We start from the raw sequence: 8,047 nt of genomic DNA, 5'->3' as shown, positions 1-8,047 counted from the left end.
CACTTGAACCAAACCGTTTGCTTCCTCTCCTTCACTGCACCTATGGACCATCCCATTTCTTCAGGAAAACCTTTAGAACCGTCAGATCACAACCTCCATTTTCCTTCTCTCGTTTAGCCATCTCTGGTTGAACAAGTGTCGTCCGGCTCAGATTTCTTCAGACCAAAGCTACAACCCAGCAACCAAATTTGTACGGTAAGTTCTTCTCGTCCCTTTCTTCTGAGTTCTACCACCATCTAAGCCCTGGAAATCAAGACCTCCGTCCCTTACCCACATGAAGCCTCTTACGGCGGCACTACCTCATTGCTCAGCGTTTTGGCCGCCCCTACACCTCTTCCCACATGAGTTTTGCAAGAGCCTCCAAGAAACCTATAAACCCTTGAGCCAAAACTTTTCTGCCTTAGAGGCTAAAGCCCACAAAACCCAAAGTCTTGCCCCTTTAAACCAAGGGTATAGCACCAGCCAAGACCAGACGCGTCCGTCATCTTTATGGCTGCGTCCAAACCTTATACCAAGCCTGCCTCACCACATTTATATGTCGACATAACCTGTAGGTGCAACGCATAAACCCCTTCCTACTATTGCCATACCACACCATTGTACAGCAGGCGTCCACCGCTCCCTCTATCCATTGAACCTTAGCCACATTTACCAATGGAATTAGACACGTCTAACCAGCCATCACCTTCACCCATCTTATATCCTCTCCGGGGACACCTCACCCCCTATGGGTTACCCCGCCATTCACTCCAGCTATCCCAGCCTCTATAGTTTCTGTTAGAGCATAACTTGAAGACTTGCGAGTTAGCAAGACGTGATGAAGAGGAAGTATTTGGAGTATTCTAGGCATCGCTCAACCAAGAGCAATGAAGCATACATCAATGATCGGTTCCAGATCACCAAACACATCCTCGACGTTGGATGAAAGGAAGACATGCAGTAACCCTGAAGAGAAGATGGAAAATGAAGAAAGGGAACGAATGAAGGAAGAGAAGAGAAAGTAAGAGAAAGAGAGTTGGACCCCGACGTGTCGCAGCCAACGCCATGCTGACACGGATAAGGGCCTATATAAAATTCAAGAAGTATCAAGGAAGAGAAGGTTGAATACTGGAGGAGCAAAGAAGCAAAAAGAAGTTTGCTACCTGAACCTGAGGTGGGTGCAACGCATTAAAAAAGGCGCAACGCATTGGGAAAACTGAATTAGAAGCATATGCGTCCGCGATGACAAGGCGAGGGAAAACCCAATATCTTAAAAGATTGAGAATGAGTTAAAGAGTTGGCTAAAGAGGCAAGAGAACCTGTGGCAGGGAACCGTGAGCGTAACGGAGGTGTTACCTAAGAGAACCACAGGAAGGAAGCGTCAGTTTAGTAACATATTAGCAGAGAAAAGCTCTTCCCTGAACGCCAGCCGATTTCCCGTTCTATATCACGGAAACCATCAACGCACTAGGGTGGAATCAATTCTGCAATTGGGCACGATCGCATCTGGCCCAACCTTGTCTGCGCGTTCTGCAAAAGCGAATTCGACATTGGAAAAGAAAAACCGCCTTCGTGGAAGGGGTATTAGTGCTCTTCTCGGCAGACAAGACAAATGAAGTGTTCAACTTAGTAATCCTGACGTAGAAGGAAACCGCATCTTAGAGCAACCAACGCCTAGTCAATTGGAGATGCATTGAAGACAGGGCGAACCTGGAAGTAAGTGGTAGAACATCGAGGAATGGATAAAGATGCTTGCTTCCAGGAATCTGAACCAGACGCTAATATGTGGTATTATTTAATCAAATGCAGCATCATGCTATAACGCATGATGAAACGTTATCCAGAGAAAGCTCCTGGCCACTTACTGCATAATGCAATGCATCCCGTTGGAATATTGGGAGGATTTATACGGACCAGACAAGGCCATCAAGAACAAGCCTCGAGGGCAACTATATTTTCCGTGGCTAATCGGCGCGTTATGCGAACGCGGGGGCATCCCTCTAGGGGATGAATATGAAGAAGTCGATGATTTGATAGACATAAAGGCAGTAAGCGTCTCCTTCGAGCATCACAGCATCAACCAGCCTTACTTGGCAAAGAATTGGCATGTAGACCTCGACCAACAAAACGCACCCCCAAGAAAAGACACGTCATGGTAGTTGAACATAGCGATGAAGCTTCAGAGAATGAAGAATGTGAAGTTGAGCTAGAAGCTTTGGTTGAAGAAGCGCAGCCTGCACTTGAATTTTTCCATGACTCACCAATAGCCCAGCAAAGAGGGAGTCCTAAACAGACGCATCAAGAACCCATATTCATAGATCAGGACCTCCCTCACTCCATTCCTTCACCCCAACAAAGTCCAATCCAAAATTTTGTGCCACCTCTAATGATCTTTTAGCCAACTGGGTTAGGGTCCTGTAACGCAGTAACATTTAAAGACCCAGTTGGACAAGAAGAACCAGTACCCCAACACAGCATAGACTTGGAGAAGTTAAAAACATTCATCAGTGATCAACTCCGACCGTTGGCCGCATCAATTGAAGATCTTCAACAACAAAATCGGGTATTAAGGGATTACTTGAGGCAACAGACAAGACGCATGCAAGACCAATTTGTCTACACAACGCAGTATATCAATCAGGTCTTGGTAGGTATGTTTGCCTTTCCTCCGTTACCAGCCCATCTCAGAAATCCCTTATGCTTCATGGACGAGAACCCCGAAGAAGAACACAGAGATAATGTGCCAGCATAGTAGACCCTTGGGGTGTTGTGTTAAAATTATTTTGTAATTTTGGTTTAATTTTCCTTTTGCATCTTTTTGCTGTGTTTATGCAATCTATGTTAAAATATGAAAAATGAATGAGAAGTTGTTATCACTTTGATCCTTGCGTTTGTCCTTAGCATACTTTATTTTTGTTCTTTGATTGTTTTCTAAGTCTCGTGCTTAACTTAACCTCAATGATATCAACTATATGAACTCATACGCATAAAATAGGCGTTAGGAAAATAAACAAGGCTTGATCTTCTCTTAAAAAGATTTAAGTTTACTTTCTAACGCATTCAAGCTTGAAGTTTTAAACTCCTTTCAATTTCTCAAAGCCTTTTAAAACTTTGTTTCTCTTTTAACAATGAGGATACAACTCATCTCCAAATTTGGGGATGAATGAAATTCGAGCGTAGACGCATCAATGTATACATCATAAAGAAAAAGGGAAACAAAATAAGAAGAATTTTGAACACAGCTCCTCTATCATTACTTCAAAAGAAAGAAATTTCAAATGACATGAGCTTAATTGGAACAGGCACTTAGCCGAAGTTCGATGCCCGCATGACACCCGTGTGGGTAAGCCAAAATGAAGTTAAGTATCCTAGACCAACGCATCCCATAAAACTCCTCTATCTAGTCTGAAGAAAAAAACTATACTTTGAAAAAGGAATGAATATTAGATATGAGTTTAGTTGTAAAGGGTTCTCACCCGTAGTTGGATGCTCGCATGACACCCGTGGGGCAAGTCAAAACAAAAGTGGGATACCTGGGGCAACGCATGGGTAAACAAGTACACAATCGTTTTCTTTTTATCTAGCATTTGTTTTTCAAAAGAAATAGCATCTTACATATTGCTGGTTTAGAAAAGATTGAAATGTTTTGAGAAATGAAAGGAGTTGTGATGAGAAGTCTGCCACATTGGAAACTAAATATTAGTCCTTTTAAGAAAAGCATCAATCTAAGTTATATTTTCCCAACTCTTATTTCAGCTTTGAGACTAATATGATGAGAGGTGAAATTTGCACCTCTAAGGCAGAGGAGATAGCAAAGAATTATTTTAGAATGCTTGAGGACAAGCATTGTTTAAATTTGGGGGTGGTTGATAACTTGTAAAAATACAAGTTATCTTTGCTCTTAAGTTAGAACAGTTAGGGTTTTTAATGATAAACTCTCCTCATTTTTTATAGAAATGCATGGATTTACTTAAACAATAGAAATTTCATGTAAAAGAAGTTTATCACTAAAAATCGCGGCGCTAACGCACTACTTTGCATGATTTCAACGCAAGAACTAACAATAACGCATTAGACAAGTGCCGCAGGAAACACGCTAACGCATGAGCCATGCGTCGGAGGGAATTCAACGCATAGAAGATTCGTTGCTCCGAGCTGATTGTGTCACATTACCACTTGCAAGCATGGGCACCTGCAACAGGCGGCGTCTGAAAAGTTTCCAGCAGCAGGCGGCGTCTGAAAAGCTTCTAGAGGTCAGGCGACCAACCAGGACATGGAGTTTAATGCTGACCAGGGCATGGACTTAAATACAGCCCATCCTCCAAGTGGACGAGACCAAGGCCTATAAATACTCGAAGACCCTTCAGAATTAAGAGTTCAGACAATTAGAAGCTCCATACTCTCTGTGAATTTGTAGACTTAGTTTTAGTTTGTACAAGCTGTGCCGAGGTGTAAGACGATCGAAGGAGCTGAGAACCACCACCACCGCCGGCTAGGGAGTGGAAAAAGTTATTGTTGAGAAAGATACTCTGTCCTCGGCTCTTTAAAGTGATTGTACCCAATAAGATTGAGCTAAAGAACTACAAGAGATTGTATTCTTTGGCTTGACTCAGTCTTTCTCTTAATATCATTTTCTTTTCATTTTGATTGAATATAGTTCTTTGTAAAGTCTCATTGATCCTTTATAAAATTCATATATTTGATCATCACTTTTGTTATTGTTTATCTTCTGTTTATGTTGAAAGCATTAGTACTTCATGCATAATTCTGTTCCAACGCCTAAACCAACTTGACAACTTGGTGAATGCTTCTTTACTTAGTTGTTTGAAAGAATAGCTAAGCCGCATTAAGTAGAATGCCTAAGTATGAGCTTAGAGATAGACTTACTGGTGTTTCTTGCATTGTAGGTTAGACGCATGTACCCTAGAGATAGGCTTGTATGTTATTCGCATTGAGAAGTGTTGAAGGATGTCTAACACATGAACAAAAAGATAAGCAACCCATCCCATTTCATCCACAATACATCAGTTATGTGCAATTATGTTTAACCGGCGCGTCCATCTACTTAAATTCCATTCTCACATGATCCTTCATTTTCCACTCAACTCTTTTGTGTTGTCTTGCACAGGCATAGCATGTTAGTGTAAATAATACATCTTTCACATTTATTTAGGAAAAACCTCCTATTGCAAGTACAATGCATAATCTGTGTTAGTGAAACTGAATCCCTGTGATCGACCCTGGACTTGCCAGGAACCTAAATTAGATTTATACTTGGGTATAATCTAGGAAAATTTGAACGTTATTATAAGGAGTTGTGTGCCTTCTGTGCATAATACTAACGCTTCAACGCGTTGCATTCATTTAAACGCATCAAGGCAGAACGCAACACTTAGACTTTATTCTTCCAATCTATTTTACTTTATACACTCCTAAAGCATCTCATGATAGCAAGCGAACACTTATCTTTCTCTTTCTAATCTGTTCACAAGACTTGTCGTCGCATCACATGTCTTTGCACAACCTTCACAGCCAGCCTTAATCCTAGTATCTTGCACATAAAGCCTGTATCTTGTAACATCTAGCTTAGGTTTATTGTATTTTTATGTCTTATCGCACCTTTACTGCTTTCCTTTATTTTACTGCAATTTACATACTGTACACACCTTTTATAAAGAATTAAAATCCTGGTCGCATATACCATGAACATACCACTATAACCGGCACCACTTCCCTGTGTTTGACCTCGGATCACACCGAGAAACTTGCAGTGGAATTACACTTGGTTCCATCGTAAGGAAACCTGTGACAACGCAGGGCATACTACCTAAGCAATCCTTAATTAATGCATAAATAGTAGTAGTATCGCATCATTGTGAGCATTTAATATCATACATACCGAACGCATTACAGAAGATTATATAAAGAATCATCAACCTCGCAGTAAGCTAGTAATAGAAGAAATGTCCAGAGAAACGACAAATGTATCAACAAGAGTTATTGATCGAGCAGGTCCTTCAACAATAGTTGTTGATAGAGTAGGTCCATCAACAAGAGTTGTTGAGGAAACCGAGACTTCACATCCTTCTCAAGAGTTGAAAATGCATCGTCGTAGTGGGACGGTTGTGCAACAGCCTGTCCGGTACATGTGTTTAACTGAAACTCAAGTCATTATACCAGATGATGGTTTAGAGGATACATTGTCTTTTAACCAAACAATGAATGATGTGAATAAAGACCAATGGATTAAATTCATAGATCTTGAAATGGAATCTATGTATTTCAATTATGTCTAGGATCTTGTAGATCAACCTGAAGGGATAAAACCCATCGGTTGCAAATGGCTCTACAAGAGAAAACGAGACCAAGCTGGTAAGGTATAGACCTACAAAGCTAGACTTGTGGCAAAAGGGTTTATCCAAAGAGAGGGGATAGATTTTGAAGAAACCTACTCTTCAATTGCCATGATAAAGTCTATTAGAATACTCTTGTCCATAGCCACGTTTTATGATTATGAAATATGGAAAATGGATGTCAAGACATCTTTTCTGAATGACTATCTTGAAGAGAGTATCTATATGTCTCAACCAGAAGGGTTTATACAACAGGGTCAAGAGCAAAAGATTTGCAAACTTAATCGATTCATTTATGGATTGAAACAAGCTTCTAGATCTTGGAATATGAGATTTGACGCTGTGATCAAATCTTATGGCTTTGAATAAAATGTTGACGAACCCTGTGTATACAAGAAAATCGTTAACAAAACTGTCGCTTTTTTGGTGTTGTATGTTGATGATATTCTACTCATTGGGAATAAGGTAGAATATCTAGCTGACATTAAGAGATGACTGGCTTCACAATTCCAAATGAAAGATTTGGGAGAAGCACAGTATGTTCTTGGAATCCAAATAGTTCGGAATCGCAAGAACAGGACATTAGCATTATCTCAAGCATCTTATATAGAAAAGATGTTGTATAGGTATAAAATACAAAATTCTAAGAAAGGATTTTTACCTTTCAGGCATGGAATCCACCTTAACAGAGTCCTAAGACACCTCAAGGGGTTGAGGAGATGAATCGAATTCCATATGCATCAGCAGTAGGGAGTTTAATGTATGTAATGTTATGTACTCATCCCGATATATGCTATGCCGTAGGAATTGTCAGCAGATTATTGTCCAATCCCAGACATGATCATTGGACTGATGTTAAAAATATTCTCAAGTATCTTTGGAGAATGAGAGATTATATGCTCGTGTTTGGTGCTAAGGATTCAATCCTTACTGGATACACTGATTTTGATTTTCAGATCGATATTGATTCGAGAAAATCAACTTCGGGGTCAATATTCACTCTGAATGGAGGAGCAGTTGTGTGGAGAAGCATCAAGGAGAGTTATATTGCTGACTCCACGATGGAAGCTGAGTATGTAGTTGCAAGTGAAGCAGCAAAAGAAGTAGTATGACTCAGAATGTTCCTGATAGACCTGGAAGTAGTTGCTAAAGCATATTAAGCGAAAGTACCATCATCAAAAAGATTGTACACAGAGGAGACGTAATTATCACCCAGACTGCTTCGCAAGACAACTTAGCTGATCCATTTACAAAGGCCTCTCGGCTAAAGTGTTCGAGGGTCACCTAGTACGACTAGGTCTACGAGTTTTCAATCACTAGGGCAAGTGGGAGAATTTATGGGTATTGTAATGCCCTAGTTTATTATATTTCTACATTTTATTCTCTCTATGTAAACTCAACATATATTTGTATATATTGATCCACTGGAGTTTTAGTCCAAGTGGGAGTATTGGGTTTTATGTCCTAAAAATTGCAGTTAGTAAAATGATAAACATTTTCTATAATCAATAAACTTATTATTGATTTCATAAATTGTATGAAAGTCTAAATCCAATAAACTAAGACCCGACTATTGCATGAGTACTTGAACTTTATGTGGAGACATAAGAGTGGATCAGGTTCGAGTAAATAGTCAAAATGATCTATGGTATGTGAATAAGGTTGAGTACCTTATTCTGGTAATACCATTGGATGCGACGTACTCTGTAGTTTTT

This window comes from Benincasa hispida, unplaced genomic scaffold, assembly GCF_009727055.1.
Source record: "Benincasa hispida cultivar B227 unplaced genomic scaffold, ASM972705v1 Contig373, whole genome shotgun sequence".
In the NCBI taxonomy this organism is placed as follows: Eukaryota; Viridiplantae; Streptophyta; class Magnoliopsida; order Cucurbitales; family Cucurbitaceae; genus Benincasa; species Benincasa hispida.
The sequence above is the reverse complement of the archived record's forward strand: the minus strand, read 5'-3'. Positions refer to the sequence as shown.